General features: G+C 33.7%; 1 protein-coding gene across 1 annotated transcript in view; it reads left to right on the top strand.

Moving 5' to 3' along the window:
• Positions 1 to 199: 199 nt before the first annotated feature.
• The window catches only part of LOC118183385 (uncharacterized), a 124,494-nt gene continuing 101,417 nt past the window's right edge, over positions 200 to 23,276 (top strand). Inside the window, exon 1 of the mRNA XM_085812688.1 lies at positions 200 to 608. The gene's annotated coding sequence lies outside the window, so the exon portion shown is untranslated. The remainder of the gene's footprint in view (positions 609 to 23,276) is intronic.

The raw sequence follows: 23,276 nt of genomic DNA, 5'->3' as shown, positions 1-23,276 counted from the left end.
CAATGCCTATAGAGACCTCATAAAACTATTTTGTAGCATTTTCAAAATTATCATGTAAATTACTTCTTAATAAAATTCAAAGCTTTAAAAAATTACTCTCACTTCAAAGAGAAAATGCTTTGAAATTTATAATATTTACGAAGTACAGCAAAATATAATGGATTCTTTATGGATTACTTTCTATCTGCTTAATTTTTCAAGCAAATAAGATTTTTCTTGACTAATTATATATTCTTAAAAAAAATTATCATTAATAGTTTTGCATTTATTAGAATAAAAGTGAAGAGTCTTTTTATGGAATGTTCCACCAGATAGCGCTCCACGCAAAGTTGTTGTTAAACAAAAAACAAAAGTGATGTGATGGTTGTAGTAAAAGCTCTGCAGGCAGTAAACGCAGTGAGGCAGAATTTCTCTGACGGAAGTGATTCTGATGCAGCTCCCCCCTGTTCCGTTTAATTGTTCAAGGATACAGATATTAGCTTGAAATAACGTCATTAGGTCCGGCAGCGTTTGGTTTAAAAGTAATGTCATCCGTACGTCCGATTTTATGCATGTAACTGCGGCAGTTGCACATCATATTAGCATTAGAATTATAACCTCACTAGTGAGTAAGTACTCTTTCATCTTTAATCCTTTTCATCTTCGGTTTCTGTGAAAGACTATAGATTTTAAAACTTTTATGGAAGAAAAATTTTAAATTTGAGGAGTTTTCTGTTCAGTGCACAATAAAATTATAAAATTGATAGTTTATGCTAGTTTTATATCTGTTTTTAGTCAGTATTTCCATTTTATATATATTAAATTTGCATGCTAGTTCTCTGTCAATAAATACCAACTGTATTAATTAAATAAATATTAATGCGGCAGAATTGTAATTACCTAAATATTAGTTGCAGAAAACTCCATCTTTCCTACACAAAATTTAATAATAAAATTCTAGGATAAAATTTTTTCCAAAAGTTGTGAAAAGATAAAAATTAAATTGACTTTTAACATGGGAGGATAAACATTCCTTTGTCCCTAAAATAGAAATCCAATAGTTTAATCCTAGTATATGGTACATGGGGGATTTGGATGATGAACAGTAAACGAGCCATTTTGGTGTTGTCAACTGTTTTCAAAATTGTGTCAAAGCCATACGGTAAACTAGGATTTTACCAGTGCAGTTTTCTTGGAATGCTTTTTTTTTTTTTTTTTTTTTAAGAGTTAGCCTTTTACTTTCTCAGTAAAGTGAATAAGTTCATGAATAAATAACAGATGGCTATTTCTTGCCTGCTTCCATCAAGAACTGTCCATGAGCTGTAAAAGAGCTACACCTCTGTTTTCTGCAATCAGATAAATTTGCTCTATAAAGTGAATCATTTCTGGAGTAGGTCATCCAACTGTACTAGGACTTGATCTGAGCCCTAACAACTGCATTTTGATTCGTAAAAATACTGGGCTGTGGTAATTTGCAGCGGAATAGATTGCTGAGTAATTCAAGAATTTGATGAAAGTACTTAAGATTATAATGATTTGGAGCCCAGTTTTGCATTATTTTCATTACCAAAAACAAATGAATAAAAAAATACACAAATTGAGCTAACTGATTTGCACTGTGATGTCAGTTAACTTTTATGTGTACTTGTCAGATAAATAACCTCAGTTACGAATTTTTGCGAGAAGAATACATGCTTTGTTTGGGAATACATTCATGTGTGAATAGTTGTTCTCCATAAACGAAAATTCACAAGTCTAAGAAAAGAACCAGTTTGTTGGAAGAGCATTTGTGATCAAGATAGTTTCTAATAATTTTCCTCCAAGGTTACTCTAACAGAATCGAAACCCCATGAAGTATTGTACGTAAAAGTTGTAGTAAGAAATAGCTCGCAAGAAACAAGTTTTGTTCCACTTGGAAAGTTTTTGTATCTTAAAAGTAAATTATTTAGTAGCTAATTCAAAACATTAGAATCATTTAAAATAAATGTCTGCCTGAGAACTTAATATTTAACTGTCAATACTTTTGTATTATAAAGTGTATGGCAAAAAATGTCTCAGGTCTTTTAGATTTCAGACAGAAAATAAAACACATTTGTTTTTTTTTTCTTTCATCATTATTATTACCGTTCGTCATTATTGTTCATTACTTTCATCATTGTTATTTTTTGTCATTATTTAGGTACTTGCATTTTAATAAAACCATTTTTTTACAGATGAAAAGGTAAAAGTTATTTATTGGTTGCAAATTGGTGGTTTTCACGATTCCCAGGCTATCGATATTTGTCATAACTAGATAAACATTATCAATATGAAAAAAAAACATACTTTAGCAATGCGATACGTTAAAAAATAAAATGCTTCCGCAAATCTTTAATCTTTTTTTGTGCTATTTTTCTTGCGAAGTACACAGTGATCTGTTTTCACTTAAAAAACATACGAGAATTGCAGACACTCGAGTTTGTGCAACCCTCGACAACAGCAGCTATTGAGGAAATGCATTTCCTTGTTCTTCCCTTTAGAAAAATTTCAGCAAAATTCCATATTCTTGTAGAAATTTTGCCACAATTTCTTCCATTGGTGGTAAATTCCACAAGCTCATATTTTAAAATTAAGGGGGGAGGAAATTGCATGATTTATTTATACAGTCAAAAGTTTTTAATCCGGACTCGGCGGGATTCCTGTGATTCCAGATTATCGATTTTTCCGGATTATAGATCATCAGTTTAAATCTGGTAAGATGGCATGCAGAAATTATAAAATTAAAAATATGAAACCGTAATTTATGAAATAAAGAGCAATTATGATCTAAAGAGTATTAAAATTTACAAAAAAAGCTTAATATTTATTTGTTTACTTTATTAAACATTTCTTTAAACGCACGCATGCGTAAAGCATACATTACGCATAGTCGAAATTAGAAAATTGCAACCAGAAAACTGTTTGATGTGTACTCGTAATATTTATTATGACAAGGAATTTGATTTAAATCATATCAAAGATGGAATACATCGAGATGAAATACTGCATTTAGTAAGTAATTATAAGCTGAATAAAATAAAAACGTCTGCGCTGAAGATAAAGATAGTGCTGACAGATCAATTTCATTGCGCGCGACATCCCCCCTGAAATCTGTTTATCAATTTCCCGCAGAGCAGCGTGAAATTGATAAACAGATTTCGGAATGGTTAGAGAAACAAAGAATGTGCCTTTCTCCATTTTTTGCAGCAATTCGACATTTTGCTTGATGGACATCAAAACATACTTTCGCTTTGTAGATCCTTTGGCAGTTCCAGCATCAGAAATTCTATTTGACATAATCGAAAGTTCAAGCTTACTTTTATAAAATTGCTCTAACAGTCTGCAAAAAATAATAAGCCGGATCCAATTTGAAGATTAAGGAACAACGCAATCTGCAACATTAACTGAAATAGATAATTAGATAATTGTAACTTAACTTATACCGTTATACATTAAACGTGCATGCGTAAATGTTTTTTATGTGCATGCGCACACGCATATGCACTTGCGTAAAAGTATTATGTGCGTGCATAAACACGTATGCGCATGCGTGAACGCATTATGTGTTGACGCATGTGCAGAAAGTTTGTAGCTTTGAGGTTCAGATTATAAATCATTCTGGATTAACGACTTTTGACTGTAATACCTTGGAATACAACATAATATAATGCATATAAAATAGACCAGCAGTTGTCAACCTTCTGTCAAACGCGTAGCACCTAAACAAAAACTGAAAAACTTTAGTATCACCGCTACATTTTACAATGATTATATTTCAGTTTCGCAATAGAATTTTTTTTTTTTTTTTTTAAAGTTGCCATTTGCACAACCTGTTGGCTTTTTGTATTGAATATTCACACATAAAAAAATATTAGATTAAAAATTAGTTACCATATTAATTATCAAAATTTAAGTTCTAATACTTTAATTCTAAATTTTAGTGTGAAATTTGGTTTGGTTCAAGAGAGATCAGTTTCTTTATATCTGCTCTTTTTTTTTGCTTAGTTTTAACCGTAAATTAGGATTCACCTTTAATTTTGCTTTGTATTTATTTTTCAAATATAAAATGGAAGAAAATCTTTGTTCACTCAAATAGCTTGTGCAAAAAGGCAATAAACATTTAATATCTTTATTTAAAATGCCTCTAAATTCTTTTTTTTCAGTTCAGCGAAACGTTGGCAAGTGTGTTATTTTTGAAATCTTCAGTTAGAGTTCGATACCAGGAAATTTCTATCAATTGTTCTTTTTCTTCACGAGATAGTGTTTCAGGTACATTTGAACAGAATCGATTTCTAATCCAATTTTTGTTTTCATAATTCTCAGAAAAATTAATGTTGAAATTATTTATCAATGAAAAACAATGATTTTTATATCGCATGCTAATTCTTCTTTTATTTTCAAATTATTTTCGGTTAGAAACTTTCTAAAAATGGCAAAAAGGTTAAAATATTATTATCCAGTACTCTGATTATTAGCTCGAGTTAATTTATCTCTAATGGTAAACAAATTAGCACTTTGCTGCTGGGTTTGTTTTATTATTTTTTGCTCAAATATTTAAATGCACAACACATTATGAGTTCTTCAAAAACAAACAGTGATATTCTCAAAACATTTAGAAAAGGAATACAAAGCAACAAGAAGACAAAATACATGCTGCGAGAGACAGAAGAAAATCAATGTAAAAATTGATTCTAGTTGAAAATAGAGCATTATGAGTCCCGGAAATGGTGGCGACAGAAAGTGTGGGCCATCATTTAATAAATTAAGTGTAATAAATCAATCAACTGTAAAAGAATTAAGGAGATACTATTATCTTCTTATAGAAACTTCTTTTTATTTCCTATTGAATACAATATATGTTTCTGTCACTGCTTTTAAAAGCATTATTTATGGTAAATTTTTTTATATGTATGGTTGAAAGAATATTTGTGAAGCCCAAAATGGATTGTTTTGTTAAAGTCTATGAGTAGCTATTGACCTTGAACAAAGCTTAGATCACATAAATTTATGAGTGTGGAAAAATATAAGCAGGATATTGGGGTATTTAATTTTTGAATTTAATAGTTAAAAACACATACCATATTTTTGAATTTAATAGTTAAAAATACATACCTTTGCATACCACATATTTTTCTCTTGCGTACCACCGATTGAGAATCGCTGAAATAGGCGATATTGCTTGACTGAAGGATTGTTCTGAGGATGGTTATGCGCTTGGTTGCCAGAGTTTGGTACATTCCAAAAATTTGGTTACTTCTACTAAGGTGGTTGTGTTAGTACATAAGGTACCCATTATTCTTATTGAGTATGTGTGTTTTGCTAAATACGTAGTAAAAAAATATAAATTTAATCAAAGAATTGTATTTTGTTAAAACAAAAGAAACTTTTTATTTTATTAAAAAAAAATTTGGCCCACTAGGTGCTTTCAGATTGTGCATTCAGCCTACATGTAGTTTTAGTTTGAGACCATTGCAGTACAATTCATTTAATCTGTAGACTTTGGAAAACCAAGTACTATTATGCATATTAGTGAATTTTGCAGTTACAGGTCAGGTTTTTCTGAATATTGTTTGCATTTTCCTCTTTTTGATTTTTTCCCGCAACATTTGGATTGTGTTTGGAAAACTAAAGGAAACTTGTGTATTAAGAATTCATAACCATTATATTTCTAGGCTTGAATATATAACAACAAATCAAATTAAATTAGATAAATTGCACAAGAATAATTCTCAATATTCCTTCTGCTACAACTTTTAGTCATTTGGCATCAGTTTGCAACAATCATTGTTGTTTTATCGTGGGGACCGTAAACTTATGTAGGCACTTATTTTATATTATAAGAATGATTTATTTATTTATATTATTTAATGTGATCTCTGTTTTGGATATTGCTGTGGGTTTGCTGGATTCCTCTCACCCCCCTCAATTTCTAGACTATTTTTTAAAGGAAAACATGGAAAATTCCTCACATAATGTAATCAACAGTTTCGTTAATATGATCAAACTGTTATAAAAAAAAATTCTAACTAAAATAAACTCACCAAATAAAATTAAATTTATTAAATAAATCTAAAATAAATTCTAAAAACTGTTGAATGAGGTCAAAACAGCTTGATTTTGATTTCTGTCAACCATTTAAAATTAGGCAAAAAAAGCAATGTTAGTTAAATGTCAATTTTGAATAACCCTATAATTTTGAGGATGATCAGACACAAGTCTTTCTTCTGCAGAATTTTTATTCTTTTTCCATGCAATTGAAAACATCTGTGACAAACTAAGGTTGCTTTTTTGCTTGATTAAAAATTTGACATAGGCATGTTCTCTTCCAATGCGCAAGGTCTTCTGAATATTAAAATTAGGGAGATTATGAATATTAAGATTAGGGTTAAATACTTTCCAGAAACATTATATACTGTTTATAAATGAATCTTGTATTAAAGTCATTATGAATAGTTCATAAGCAAACTGCTGTATTTTCATAATTAAGATGCTGTGAAAATAACATATTTATATGTTTCTGGATGTTTGCATATTTAATTAGTTAAAATTCATTTTTTTAAGGATATTTTTTTCTCATCGTTTAACACTATCAGTTATTTTTACCAAAATATCCATGGACAAACATCATCACATTAAGTGGCATCTACTGTACTACTATTGGAGTACTAAACACAATGCTGTAACGAGAGATTATATGATGAAAATAAAGACTTACACAGTGGCTAATAAATAGTTCATGCATTCAAAATTTTCTAATAGTGGTTAGGTGTATTTACTACTTTTATCAAGACTTAGTAGAATTCTGTCATTTGCAGCTGTTAACTGGAATAATTATATGCATTTGTATTTCTGAATTTTTCTTATATGTCCCAGATAGAAAAGTAGTTAATGACTCTGACTGCCATACTGAAGAGCTTGGGTTCGAATCTCGGAAAAGGCAGGGATATAAATTTTCTGGCACTTGAATGTTATTCTGTCGATTGTGAAAGTTCTTGGAGATCCTGCTAAAATTGTGCTGATTGTCAATTAGATTTTATGTAAATATTTAAGTTTGAAGCTGTTAATTGAAAATTACCATGATTTAACTTCAAAATTACAATGCTCTGTTGTAATCTCTGTACTTTTCAAAAAATTGTCGAAGGTAAAAAATATTTACTTTGAAAATATTAACGGTACTATGCATCATACGTCTTTTATCACTGAGGTTAAACTTTGAGCACGAAAAGAAGCTCTAAGAAGAATTTAAACAATTGGCTTTAAGAAACAAAAATGTTTTATTGTATTTATTTTGAAATAATAATATTAATAAATTAATTCATGGTTTATTGTTAGTAACAAGCAGAAGTGTACATTGTTCATTTAGAATCAAATGTTTTAATCTCCACCAAATTTTAGGGAAAATAGAACACTTGTTAAAATTTTTGCAGATTTACCTGGGATTATTTTAAGTAGTTAATATTAGTTACCTTTACCCAGACAATTGTTGTGCGGTGAGAATACAAGAAAATATTTAATAATTTTAAAATTATTCTTGTTTAAGTCTTATAAAATAAAAATTTATAATTTAAATTATGCTTTTATTTTTGTAAATTATGTTTAAAATGGAAAATTGCAATAAAAGGAAAACAATAATTTATCATATACTTTAATGGGAAATAATAGATTAAATAATTCTATTTTATTACACAGAATGCATGTACTATTTTATATCACGAATAATGAAAGTGGGGGACATTTAAATAAGAAACTCTGTTAATTGAATTGTATAAGCCATTTTCTTTTTAAAGTTATCATGGGCACTGCATGCTTTTATTATCAGCAATATAAAACTGTTTGCAAATAGAATTACTTAATTTATCATTCCCATTAAACTCTGATAAATTATTTTTCCCCTTTTAGTGCAATTCTCCATTTTGGCATTAATTATCATCTAAATGCATTAATTATGATATCCATTTTAATTAAAAGCATATTGTATAAAAGCCTTTATTTTTTAACTGTATTTTATTTACTTGTAATTTCACAAGCAAAGCAGCAAATGTCAGGTTGAATAAAACTGTAAAGTTATAATTTCGCTTATCACCTTTATATTTCTTATTCATCACGTTCTAAAGAAAATTTTTTAAATCATGGGAATCGGGAACTCCAAATTGAGGCAGGCGCAAGACGGTCTCTTCTGACGCAAACCAGTTTATCTTCCTTTCCGGTCCGAGAAAGATAAAATGTTCGCAGAAGGCAAAATGCGAATATTGTTATTTTTCCTCCAGCTCTTCCAGAGTAAATGCGTAACTAGCGATCCTGCTTTCTACGTCATTGATCACAATGGGAGGGGGGGGGGGGGGTTGGGAAAACAGAGGTGATAGTTTTTTAATACTATAACTGCAGAGGATATTCCGATTCGGCTAATTTCACAGCCTTGTTTGTTTAATAAAAGCTCGTTTTAATTGGCCATTTTTGCCATTTGATTTTTTTTTCCCCCAAAGCGGTACACTTTGGTTATTTTCGAAATCGATGTAATGTGTTGGCGCAGTTCTATTTATATAATCCGATGAATGAGCGTCCCGTTTGCCTGTTACCTGTTAAGCTCTTAAAATCAGGACTCTCGTCTGCCTGCCTTAATGAAAAGCTGATCTAAAATTAACAGCTACAGGTATGTAAATATGGCTTACAACAGAGCTTAATGGCCATAACAAGAGCTTAAATTGCGCCGCAGCCCAGCTCCAGTACTTCTCAGTTTTTGAGCCAGAGCGTAAGAGCTCTAAATAAGAGCGGCTAAGGCAATAATTTTATGAAAAAGAACCATTTTCTCAGAAGAAAATTCGGGTAATCTTTAGAATATGGTAACAGGTAGTTTGCGGCATTTTGGTAAGGCGATAAAGGTTACTAGCTAGGATTTTAGCAATAATCTGAGAAGACAGTTTGAATCACAGATTATTTTGTCTCATAGAAATGAGAGATTATGAGACATGTCATGTGACATTTTCCGGAAAATTCCGATCGTGATTTTAGCTAATAAGCACTTAGAAACAATTTCGCTGCTAAAGTGCAGAATCGCCCACTTATTTATTTGGCGCTTTTTATAAGAGTACGAAGAATTGGATTCGAACAATTTTCTTTGACTTTTTAAGTGAAAATAGGTCGATGTGTACATAGGTAAAGTTAAGAGTGTGCGCAGTGCCATTTTTATGCAATTTTGAGATGTTTTTTTCAAGTGAAAATAGGTCGATGTGTATATGGATGCCGTGTATATGCAATTCTTAAAAACGCGTCAAGCAGTGAGTGATTCTGCACTTTACCCAAAATTCTATTACAGTCATAAGTCGTTAATTTGGACACCCATAATCCGGAATGATCTATAATCCGGACTTCAAAGCTAAAAGCTTTCTGCGCATGTGCCGCGTTGACGCATGCGCATAGGCGTTTGCGCGTGCGCGTAAGACCTTTACGACTGCGCATATGTGTGTGCGCAAGCGCAGAATACGTTTAATGTATAACGGACGGTATAAGCTAAAATTATCTAATTATCTATTTCAGTTAATGTTGATGATTGCGTTGTTCCTTAATCTTCGAATTGGATCCGGCTTATTATTTTTTACAGACTGTAAGAGCAATTTTATAAAAGTAAGCTTGAACTTTCGATTATGTCAAATCAGAGGCGTAGCTAGGTTTTTCAGCGCCCGGGGACAACTGAAGATTTTGCGCTCCTTTCTCTGTGCCAAGAACGGAAACATTTCATTCTAAAATTTCGTAACATCAATTTGGCGCCCCCTAAATGCTGCGCCCGGTCACAGATGTCCCCCTTGCCCCACCCTAGCTACGCCACTGTGTCAAATAGAATTTCCGATGCTGGAGCTCCCAAAGGATCTACAAAACGAAAGTATGTTTCGATGTCCATCAAACAAAAAGTGGAATTGCTGGATAAAGGCGCATTCTTTGTTTATCTAACTGTTCCGAAATCTGTTTATCAATTTCACGCTGCTCTGCGCGGGGGTGGAGGGGGGATGTCGTGGCGCGCAATGAACTGGAAGTTGATCTGTCAGCACTATCGTTATCTTCGGGGCAGATGTTTTTATTTTATTCGGCTTATAATTCCTTACTAAATGCAGTATTTCATCTCGATGTGCTCCGTCTTTGATATGATTTAAATCAAATTCCTTGTCATTATAAATATCACGAATACAAATCAAATAGTTTTCTGGTTGCAATTTTCTAATTTCGGCTATGCGCGCGTTGAAAGAAATGTTTAATAAAGTAAACAAATAAATATTAAGTTTTTTTTTTTTTTTTTTTTTTTTTAAATTTTGATACCCTTTAGGTCATTATTGCTCATTACTTTATAAATTACGGTCTCATATTTTTAATTTTATAATTTCTGCATGCCATCTTACCAGATTTAAACTGATGATCTATAATCCGGAAAAATCGATAATTCGGAGTCGCCGAAGTCCCGACGAATCCGGATTAAAGACTTTTGACTGTATTCGACTTTTCATAATGGGCAATTCCCAAATTGTTTAATCCATAGGATATCAAAAAAGGATTTAAAATCAAAAAAGGATTTAAAAATTAAACTAGTATTTCAACGGCGTCTTAAGAAATATAGAACTATATAAACTTACGCAATCTGAAACCAGCGCGTATGCTAGATTTGGCGCGCTGTTAAATAGGCGCGTTTGCTAGATTTGGCGCTTTTGCGCATATATTTTCGCGGCAATTTTTTTACGGCCCTCAAAATAGAAGAGTACCCTGTTGGTAAACATTTTGCGATTTTGCTGTTAAATCGAATTTTATTTGGCCCTTACGCCAAGAACGTGATATTTAATAAATTAAATAAACACACAGAACGTTAGTAATAAAAAGACAAAAGCTTTGTAAAGGCATCTTTACAAAGAAAACTGAACGTTGATAGGATAAACTCAAGAGGCTCGGGGGGAGGGAAGAAAGAGAAAGAAAAATATATGCCAACTCTTAACCCTGTATCGGAAAATCTAAATGTATACTGCTTTTAAAATTTTTGTGATTTTGTTATTGAATTGTGTATGGCGTAAGTGCGAAGAAAATGATGCTCAATAATAAAGCTTAAAAGGGGGATTAGTTGGAGTCTGGCAGACTGCGACCTCAGCGAGAGCGTGAAAAATCTTAACAAACCCTTTTAAGCGACCATTAAAATCTGAAACCTTTCATTTTATTTTCTATTATAATTTTTGATTATTATTATTATTTTGTTCGTGTCTTCGGACAGCCTTCCATAGGGCTCTTGCGCTTCTAGTTTTAGAAATTAAACCTAAACAATTCTTTTTTTGAACAGTTATTTTATGCACCGTTCATTTCGTAACTTCCGTCGGCAGTAAAAATGCCAAGTTTTACAGTGAACTCTTTATAAGACGTCCATTCAAGATTTTTGACTAATTTGACCTTCCGTGAGATCTTATCGTCTTAGTGAAAATGACTAGCGGCGATGACGGTTATTGATTTGTTTAATGGATTATTCAAGGCTTTTGGAGTCGAAGAAATATAATGAAGTAAGCTGTATCTCGATTTAATAATGCTGTCACATGTAAGAAATTATGAATTCACTGCATAATTGATTCATATATAAGCAATAAATACTATAGCGAAAATACAAAACTTGGAAGTATTACATTACCAGGTACTTAACCTTGTGAAATACTGTAAGTTAACGAAATTAAAAAATGCGGAAAGCAGATCTTGTGTGTAAAGTAAAATCTTGTATTTATGTTACAAATTAACTCGTTTAATAATTTTAAAAATACTTAAAGCCTCTTATAAATTTCATCCGCTGAAGTTGTTATCTGTAGATAAGTTTCGTGTATAGGTTCTACTATAACATTTAGTTGTGCATTTCCCCTTTTTATTGCAATTGGCAGAACCGAAAGTATATTATGTATCTGTATATATATTTACACATATATATATGCACCGCCCTTACACCGCTTGATTTTCGGACCACCAGCGGCCGACCCGTAAAGCCGCTGAACCCTGGTAGCTCGGTCCGGTGTTCGAATCCCGGCGAACGGGCTGGCTGTTTGGGCGTTTTTGTGGGTTTTTCCCTTGTGAAACGTGTATACGAGCTATGTTCCCTTAGAAAGTCCTCCACGAAGGCATCTCTCCCTACATTTGGACACTTAACGAAATTTAACTTGCAGTCTTACTGTTGTTTTATACCCATTATGAAAAAATAAAATTGTAAAAACTTTGACTCCCTCATGGCAAAAATTGACCGGGATATTTAATTTCGAAATTTGGAATTTTTTATGTCATTTTCAGTTTGCCTCGAGGAATCGTTTGAGTAAGTTAGAATAATTCGAGGAAATAAGTTTAAATGAAGTGCAGCAAAAAATGTTGTAATGTAAATGTTGTACACCCATCTTTTTACTTGCCTCCGTGAGCTCTGTTTTTCTATTCTTATATGTTGGTAAATATTGTGCATTTTTTTTGTTTTAAAAGTGACTGAATTATGTAGTTCTTATGTTCCGGTTAAGGTTTTTATACCTTTAATTAATCTGCATGCAGTAGTTGTAGAATTGTCAACAATTTAAAAGTGACGCTAGGCTTTACGGGACACCCTCTGACTGTCAATAGAATAATGAATTAAGTCAGTTTGTGCACCGACTTCAGTGTCTTGTCCAGTGGGAAGAAGATTAACTTTTTTTTTGTTTTTGTGAACCGAAAATTTTGTGGCGCTTCCCGTTGGTCCAATTGCTTGTTTTGGCATAGAAACTCTAATTTTAATTATGAAATTTATTTTTTAAACTGTTTTTAACTACATTTGGTGCTTTAGGTTTTTCTTTATTTTACTGTTTTTAATGTAGATGCTTCGAGTTTTTATGTATTTTTGCCCTGCCGCAGAATGAGAACTGAATTGATTGAATTAAGAAATATATCTGTGATGAAATTCGAGGAAATATATTTAAATGAAGTGCAGCAAAAAAATATGTATAATTTAATAGGCCGTTCAATATCAGATATTTGTTTTTTGTTTCACAGATGTTCTAATTAAAATTTATTGAAGTACGTTAATGTTACTTTCAGGTTCGCAACAAGATATTGTTGTTTGGAACGTTCTTATTCGTTAGTCATAACTTTTAAATTTTGTGCACTGGTTCGTGTAGTGACACCCCCGCTAATCAAGATGAACTAGAAATGAAAAAAATATATGCGTTGATACTTGTGCGCCTTAAATGCAACATTGTTTCGTAGCTTTGCCTATCGTCAATGTTAACATAATGGGTGATATATAAATAATTCCCATTTAAAATTTAAGACCCCTGTTTTTAAAAAAAAAAAAGGCCATATCTAGCCATCTGGGAAAAATCATGCATAGCAAAAAGATGTGGAACGAGTATGAACATGGACAAGTATCTTTGTGTCTAAAAATTCTAAATCTAAACCTATCTCTGTTTTTATCTCTCTTGATAAATTGCATTTTTGAAGAAGGGTATATGATGAGTTGCGATTATAGTGATAATGTGCACTTTGCATAAAAAAGTGGAACAGTTCCTTTTCTCTTCTTCTACTGGGCCGATTGATCAAATTTAATTTGCGTTTTTCATGTCTCAGAAGCGCGACTTAGGATATCTAATAGATTTATGTATAGTATTGATTTAATGTAGGTACTTGGACACAAACCTGGACTTTTTCTGAAACGGTATACAAATTTCGTTTCCGTAATTTGATTCAACGACTTAAATTATGCCAAAGTTTTGTAAAAATCGCACGAGTAGTTTTGAAAAAAATTAACTCTCAAAATTTTAGCTTTTCTGTGTTTATTGAATTTGGAATATATTTATTAATCTCTCTTTTTTATTAAACTTACCTAATTTTTTTTCACACTTCGAAATTTAGGTATAATCCAAATAAAATTCGAAGTTATTTTCTGATTTATTTTTAAATGTGTATCTTTTAGTATTTTTTATAAATTTTTCGGAAAAAAAATTTGAATTATAATCTATAAAATTTTTACCGTCATCTTAAAGTACATATATTTGTAAGCATACCTGGAAAAAAAATGAAGAATTTTTTTATTGGAAATTTTCTAAGATATACATGATTTTATATATTGGCGCGTTCAGAAATTTGGCATATTTGTTAACGCCTAATGTGGTTTGCTCATATTGTTAAATTATTTGAAAGAATGGAGGATGCACCTCTTTCTCTGGTCGTGCACAATGAAAAGGAAAGGAAAATAGGTTACCATAAATTAAAAATTTTCGTCAAGTGAATTATTCTTGGCGCAAACTGGAAAAGAGTGCCCAAGATAAATTTTAAATTTCTTAGTAAGTTTGTCACCAAATTTTGCAAAATTTAATATTGAGGCTTAATTTTAATCTGAAAATCAAAATATGGGGAAACAGATAATATCATTTCAGAAAAAGTCCGATTTTTTGTCAAAATACCCATGTTAGAACCATACTATATATAATTGTTTATTAATTGTTTTTAGGTTTTTTTTTTTTTATTTTTTATGTTTCATCTAATTTATGGCTGTATGTCTTGCATTTAAGTGCATATTTGTTACATAGAATTGTAGATCTTTTAATTCAGAGTGCAGCAACGCTGGAATTGTAAAATTTGCACAACTAGAAAGCGAGATACAAGCGATTTCATTCCTGACGGGACTTGGCAACAATTCTTTGTTGTCGGGTTGGCGATATTTCGGATTTCTCGCTAACTTGGCGACTTTTCGGAAGAATCGCGAAGATATCATTTCAAAGCCCTAAAAGACCGATTAAGGCGGGGAGAAACAGATTCAGTCGACATCAAGACAAAAGAAACAGCCGCCCTTCATTCAGCATTCAAGATGATGTTTGAAGTTATCCCTTACCTATGTGGCGGAGAACCGTCTAATGTTGAACATCTAAGCAAAATGTTGAACATCTTTTTCCATTTGAAGCAACAAATACTTGGATAATGTGTCGAGGTAGGTGAACCTTGGTGGGCTCTCTACGAAGAAGAAAATTTCAGATGTGCTGTGTTTGGTTATGGCGCAAGAAACATTTACTTTCAGAATATAGGCCCACCAGCGGCCGAGCGGTAAAGTCGCTGAACACTGGTAGTTCGGTCCGAGGTTCGAATCCCGCGAACGGGCTGGCTGCATGGGTGGTTTCGTGGTTTTCCCCATGTGTAACGTGTATACGAGCCAGTTTTCCTTAAAAAGTCCTCCACGAAGGCATCCCTCCCCTTAAGCAGATAGCCCTAGTGAGCTTTGCCATAATTAAATACACCAACACCAACACTTTCAGAATATACGTTCACGTTTCACTTCACATAATGGCTGCATGGGCGTTTTCGTGGTTTTTCCCATGTGTAACGTGTATACGAGCCAGTTTCTTTTAGAAAGTCCTCCACGAAGGCGTTCCTCCCTTTAGGCAGATAGCAATCGTGTGCTTTGCCATAAGTGAATAATCCTAATCTACTTCACATAACATTCCGTTCTGGCTTTCCTTGCCCCCAAATCTGAAACCATGCCTTTTTCCAAATCTTATATTATGCTCATTCACTTGACTGAATTTACTGAACTTGATTTACTATTTCCTGTAGGGTAATGTGACTTTCGGAAGTGTCAATATATCCGCTTCATCATTATTTTTTCTCCACGCTTGTGGTTATCAGCGCCTGTAACTGAAGATATGGGAAAATGATTGCACTGTAATCTGATATCCAGGAAAGAAGGTCAAGATCAGTCAGTCAGTAGTAAGACGATTGATAGCCTCGGGTGATCTGCAGAAAAATTTCCAAATATTTTCTGAAAGATTCCCCCAAAACGGCTATTAGTCTCGAAATGAGATTTTGCATTGGTCACTATAAACGGCGTATCACTTTTCGGATCGTTGCCGCCAAATATTATCGCCCTGCTTTATGTTTTAAAGAAATTAAATAATTAAGAATCAGAATGAATGTACGTATGTTTCTCGCATTAAGAAACAACAACGGTACCTACAGCCATCAAATTTTGAATAGCGTAGTCCTCCACCCGAGCATGGGCACTTGAAAGCCCTAATTTTGATTTTAAATTTGTTTTAGTATTTATTTCATATTTTGTAAAACTTTAATGAGTTTTTGATTAACAAACTCAACGATTTGAAAGCGAGTAGTGGCAACACTGTTCGAAATAGAAACATTTTTATCTCCAGCGTGCGAGACTTGCTTTTCTGAAAAACGTAAGATATTTATCTTTCAATTTGAATTAACAAACTCGACTGTATGAAAGCAATCTGTTGCCGCGATCGGAATTAAAATACTTTTATCTTATCAGCGTGTTACCGTTCAGTAAAGACTAAGACACTTTTAAATTTGATGTAGAAGGTTATAGAGTACTAAACTAAGCAATTTATAAGGTTCTAGAATACTAAATTAAGTAATAAACACTGTCCGTAGGAATATTTTTTCCTACCTTTCAATGTGATTGATTTAAATAAGAAATATTCAATACTTTTATGAAATTACACTAGCTAGGCTCTTTAAAATCGTTGTGCACTTTTTCTTTATTATGATAACAAGAAGAGCTGCTAGTTTTTAAAGAAGTAATACAGGGAGTATAAAAATATTTTTGGCAACCTCTAACACTGTATTGGGGAATTCTAAAAGATATGCTCTTTTTAAATATTTTATGATTTTGCTGTTGAACTGAATTTTATGTGGCGAAAGTGCGAAGAATGCTATATTAAATAAATAAACACATAAGTTAACAATAAAAAGGCGAAACCAATTAGAAAATACCCCCCCCAAAAAAAACTAGAAATATTTTATGCCATCACTTAATATTGTATCGGTAATTCTAAACATATGTTGTTATGCTGTTTCTAAAATATTTGTGATTTTGCTGTTGAACTGCCTTCCCCCCCCTCAAGTTAGCAGGCGTGAGTACAACAGCAGATTGGATCAACTGGGAGCTCAGCGAGAGCGTAAAATCCATAACAAATCCTTTCAGGCGCATGTTAAAATCTGAAACATTTCAGATTTTTTTTTAAATGTTCATATATCCCTTTCTTTTACATTTTTTTTTTTAAATGATGGTAATTGTATGATACTTAACATGAATAACAGTTCTAATATTCAAGTTACTACTTCCATTCTGCGTGAGATATATTAATTATAAAATTATACTAGTAGTATAGTGTGCGGGTGTGGCCGATAACGTCACACACGGGGTGGGGCGAAGGGAAATGTCATCACAACAGAAGGCGTAGTGACGACATTTCCCTTCGCCCCGCCCCCTGTGTGACGTCATCGGCCACGCCCACACCGCGTGCGGGTGAACCCCCCATTTATATACTACTTATACTACTACTGCCGTAAATACTATTTTTAAATTCCTAACAAGTAACTCACAATCACTAGAAATTAGCGTATTTAATACTAAAATTGCAAGAATGGTTTTATGTATTCTAAGCCGTAAAGTAAAAATTACATGCTCTTCGTCTACATAAAATATAATATTCGAGTCGAAAAGCAGAGAAACTGGAAACATTTGGTAAGGATTGTGTAAGGACATTTTTACCCAGGGTTAATAAAACTGTAATTTTGATTTTTGAATAAACAAATCCAGCGCTGTACAGTGAGATTACGTAGGATGTCTGAAAAGTTTGCGACGTAACAAAGGTATTTTTTTCCCCAAAATTACCTTTATTTTTCGACGTAATCTACTTGTAAATCTATACATTTCTACCAGCGATGCTTTCATCCTTTTAACCCGCTCAAATAATATGTGAAATCCTTTGCAATGTCTTTGTCCTGCAAATGCTTTTTTTAGCTTAGGGAACAAAAAAGTCACTTGGTGCCCGTTCTGGTGAATAGGGCGGGTGGTCAAGCAGGTCAAATCCTAATTCATGGATTTTCGCTTTTGCAACCGCTGAGTGTGAGAGGGAGAACTGTCTTAGTGAAACAGATTTTTTTCTTAATGCAACTTTAGCCGTTTTTCCGTAATTTCTACCTTTAGGTAGTCAAGAAACGTTGCATATTATGTTCCGGTAAAGGTTGTCCTTTTCAACATAATCTATTGAGACAATCCCATGGCTGTCCCAAAAAACTCTTACCATCAATTTCCCGGCAGAAGGAATAGTTTTTGCCATTTTTGGATCCGATTCTCCCTTTGCAGTCCACTGTTTTGACTGTGGTTTTGTTTCTGGGCTGTAATGATGAATCCAGATTTCATCTACAGTATATGATAGTCGAAAAAACTCCGATTTATTTCGCCAACAGAACGGTGCAAATGTTCATTCGGACACGTTTTCGGCCCAAAGTGAGCAAACGTGACAGCCAGCGTGCAGCCAGTTTGCGCATATCTAAATTTTGGTTCAATATGTGACAAACATGACTTGGACATGCTAATAAACTTTGCTATGTCTCTAACCTTGGATTTCCAATGATCGTCATCACCATTTGGTAGATTTTAGCAATATTTTCTTTAGTGGTTGCAGTTTTTGGCCGTTTGAACGTTCATCGTTATCCAACTTAGTCAAATTTAGCTGCTCAAAATTTCACATAGTACATCGTACACTGTGTCTAACTCCTCTTTAATCTGAGTAGGCATATTACCTTTAAAAAACGGGTATCTAATGACAGCACGATACTCGATTTTTTCCATTTTTGCGAAAACGGTCCCGTCAGCTTACAAAAGTAATTGTCAAACAAAACATTAGCGTTCAAAATAGCTGAAATCGTGATTGGTAGTTATCAAGTGAATACTCAAACATGTTCCTCCCCTTCCGTTGATTTGAGTTGCCATCTGCATATTGAGGTTGGAAACTTTTCAGACAATACCCGTACTTATAATTCTTATTATTTAGTTGGTTGTTTTGCAATATTTGCGTTTTGTATTGATTGCATTGTTTTGTATAATTTTTGTTTGCGTGTTTTGTATTATTTGCGTTTTTATAACAACAGTATAACAAATGTTAAAATTTAGTTAAATTGTAATTGTATCTTACTATAGACTTCCTGCTTACATTAGTGGTATATGCTTACTGCTATGCACATTAGTAGCTGTACGCCCTCCAAATGGCGAATTAAATCTTGGAGAGAGATGGCTGAATCCATTGATCATTTAGCCTATCGTCGATTTTGTGTGCATCCAATTCTACTACGAATCCGTACACACGCAGCAATATTTTGTGTTTATGCAAAATTTCAGTTATTTCATTTAGTGTCTGTGGGATAAAAAGTGTGCGTTACATGAAATTCTAACCGTTACCTGCGCTATCTTAACGTTGTTCTTGTAGCAGTTGGGTCGTGTGACATTGATTTGCACTTTGTTGAAATGCTTTTGCGGTGACAACGTCTTAAAAAATGGCTGAAGTCCAGGTACTGCGTTATTTTTACAGAAACTCATAATTCTGTGATAACGGTTCATAAAGCAACCACTTGACGTAATCTGTGTCCTATCGTGAAGCGAGAATGTCCATAAACTCAACTTGCTAAGAATATACTAGAATTCTAGTTTGCCAGATAAGTGAAATCATAGACTGGCAACATTAGATTTTTATTCACTTCATGCTAGGATGGAAAGTTCTTTAACCTCGCTTGCTTGGTAACGGAGAATTTTTTTTTCGGAGCTAAAGCCAAACGAACTGAAATAAAGAAATAAAAGAAGCAGGTTATAAACCTTTCCCCCCTTTAAAAAAAAAAAAAATTGGTATTTGTGATCTGTTAAGATATTTTAAAACTTTCCTACTGTGTTAATTTAAATTAAACTAATGCAGAGTTATTTATGCAAAATTATTTATGTAATTTGTGTAAGTTTATGTATTATTTATGCAAAACCAATGCACAGTTATCTGTGTAAAATTTTATATCGTAACGTGCGATATTTTCGCAATTTAATTAATGCGCGATCAGTTATAAAAAGGCCAACCTTCACATAAAAAAAAAACCCTCTAAAAATACGATGCATTATACAAAACACAAAATAATTGCTTTATAATTTGTTTTATTAAAAAGCAGAAGTATTATAATTAGAATATTCTTATGGAATGTGACCGAGTCCTTCTGGAATAAAAACTAGTGATCTGCCTGTTGCGGAGCATTGTTCATCTTGCGAAAACAATACCAAGAGAACCTAGTCCAGGGTTCGTATCTGAAATGCGTTGCATTATATTTCTAATAAAGGTAAGATAATTTAATCTCTGTATCAAGCTGAGAAATGCATACTATGTGAAATAACAATGCTTTATTCTCTTCCATTATGCCTATCACAAACTCCGTTGTTCAAAATGTTGCCCTTTTTGGTATGCCACAAATTGCACGCCTTTACCAGCCTGTGTTTAATGGTAGAACAGGTAGAGGTTGAAGCTAAGCCGGCGCTTGTCCATCCATCTATACACATTAAGTACCTCCAGGCTTGCTAACAGCTAAAATTTTACCTTGGATGGAATTCCTAAGAAGACCATTCCTGGAGGAGGTTCCATGTTCTTCCATCCCCCTTTTTTTACCACCAACCTTTTGAGAAGAGACTTTGGCTGCCGTGTATTTTGAGAGCCCCGTTGCCTCTCAAACACTTATACGCTCACAAAAATCTCTGTCTTCTTTGGGATTTGAACCCGGGCCCTTCGGTACGGCAATCAGCGTCAGTAGCGACTATCCCATCTGGCAGGCTTAGTGGCTGAACAGCTTATCAGCGCTAATGCTGTGGTACGCTTTCGTGCTACTGCCAAGTTATGAAGATCATTTCAGAAAATCATGCTTTCGATATGTGCCTAATGCCAAATGTAAGGTTACGTTAGATTATTTAGATATAGCAGAGCTCTCGAGAGCCGTCTATCCGAGGGGGATGACGGAGTGATTACTTGTACTGATCCATTTAAGATTACACAATAAGGCTGCTTGCGTATTATTTACTCCCCATCTGAAGCAGGGGTCGTTGGGCTTGCCAGACTCGACGCACCACGCAAGGCGCTGAGCGAAGGATCGAAGGACTGGCCACCTTACTAGCTACTGAGACGGACGAAGCCTACCTACCTTCCAGGACAGTATTGACTGTCTCTTCTGGCACCAGGAACCGGCACCGTGCATTTTGTGCCACCAGAATCGTTACTGTCATGTTATAATAATTACTACTGTGATACTGTAATACAACTCCAGGAGGGATTACCCAAGGATGATGATTTCGTGTAGCATTTTCTGTGGGGAACTACCTCACATTGGCATTACGCTTGGACAAACCAACCAAGTAGCCAGGCCGTTCGCCTGGTTTCGAACATAAGTCCAATTCCCAGTATTCAACGATATTCAGACTGTTGGTGGGGCTCCAGATATGAGAGTGAAATCAGGTGAAAGGGAGTTGCAGGGTGAGAAATGCATAGGGAGTTGTTTTTTATGTTTCACTAATTGTTCTGTAAGAGCTTTATATCCCACTGATCGGTATCTGGATGAACTTCATCATGTGTGAGATGAGCAATACAGTAGTAATACTGTTGTTATGAATTTTGAATGCGTGTTAATAATTTTAGTGAAATTATATGTGAAATTGTAGTATTTTTGTGTAATGTCACAGGAAGTACTTGAAAGAGAGGAAGCTCTGCCAGAAAAATAAGATCACAGGGGCAAGTCTGTTTAACGTTGAGGTAAATGGCTGTCTACCTAAACTGGCGAGATATCGCCAAGCTGGTGATAGTTCTAGCAATAAATTTTTGTCACCAAATTTCGTAAAAAATCGCCAAAAGTCGCCAAATTTGGCAACCGTCTGACGACATTTTGGTGTGGTTCTTATATAATTCGTACTGTAATTGATCCCTATGTGTACCTGTAACCGTATCCGGCCTTTTTAGGTAACTTTATCCGTATATGTCTTCCAGTAATTTCGGGAAATGGAAGGTACTAAAGATTTCTCGGCGGCCGGTAGAAAACTGTATAAGAGAGCATCTGCTCTCACTTGTTTAGTTCAGCGTGATCTCGAAGTATTGAGAGATCTCGTAGCCTTTCTAGAGTCTCTTTGCCTTTTTAGATGCCCTTTGCATTGCATTGTGTTTAACGTTCTTCGTAGTTTGAAGTGTAACTACTGATTGTGCTCCGTGAAGATTGATTTGACTACTGATTGTGCTCTGTGTACTGATAAGAGCTGTACGAGTACTTTGTGGAAAGTTTCAGAACCGTAAAGTGTTTCTTTTAGTAAAATAAATTTTATCAAGCTATCATCAGTTCTGTTCGTAGTCAATCCATTACGAACCCGCACACACGCAACAGTGTTATATAGCTTTTCGGCAGTAACTGAACACTAGGTGGTGTCTTAATGAAGTAACGTCTTCGCAAAATAGCCTGATGATAAGTTCTGTAAGTTTGCACTTAAGTTGCCATTCGCTTTAAAAGAAGGCGAAGGTATTTGTTCAATTTCATGCAGATTTTGCGTAGCCTATACTGGACGGTTTAAACATTCGAAGTTCCATGTCGGTAAAATGTGTATCATTTCCCCAAGAAAACGTCTCCGGGCTCGCAGCATCACGCTTCGATCGAAAAATGCTAAGCTTCCTTTGTTTTTATTCCTTTGTTCCATTGTTATCTGCGGCCGGTCGAACTATCCTAAACGAATTTAATTGGACTTTTATATTATCTTCCTAGTTATCTGGAATGAGTTAAGAGTCCACTTGGTGTTGAAGTTTCTGAGTATTTAACCCTTTTATTTCAGATACCTTCAATGAATTAAAATGCGGTATGTCCTATAGGATTTTCTAGACCGTTCGCATTTTTGATATAATTTGAGCTGCTTTTAGCCAATTGCTCAAGACTGTTGAACGTTAGCAATTTGACCCGAGTTCGTTAACTGGTTAACTGCCGGGAGTTTTGTAGTGTTTTCATATGTATGGTACACTGCTAAAAAAAAAAATAAAATGGGACAGTGCTATATCTCCCGTTCTACTGGGGCGATTGACAAAATTCAAACTACGTTTTTCATGTCTCGAAAGCGCGACTTAGGATATATATTAGATTTATATATAGTACTATTCTAATATAGGTATTTTGACACAAAATCGGACTTTTTCTGAAATAACATACCAATTTTTTTACATATTTCAATTCTACGACTCAAATTATGCCAGAATACCAAGTTTTGTAAAAATCGTACGATTAGTTTTTAAAATATTAGCTCTCAAAATTTTAGCTTCTCAATGTTAATTGAATTTGGCAAATATTTATTAATATCTCTTTTTTTATTAAACTTTTTTGATTTTTTCTCTCACATTTCAAAATTTTGGCTCATTCCAAATAAAATTTACCCATTTTTTGCGTTTTATTTTTAAAATTTTTATTTTTAAATAATTTCTATA

Source organism: Stegodyphus dumicola, chromosome 3 (genome assembly GCF_044657685.1).
Source record: "Stegodyphus dumicola isolate Sdum_Otavi_A_Nest chromosome 3, ASM4465768v1".
Taxonomy (NCBI): domain Eukaryota; kingdom Metazoa; phylum Arthropoda; class Arachnida; order Araneae; family Eresidae; genus Stegodyphus; species Stegodyphus dumicola.
The sequence above is the reverse complement of the archived record's forward strand: the minus strand, read 5'-3'. Positions and strand labels throughout refer to the sequence as shown.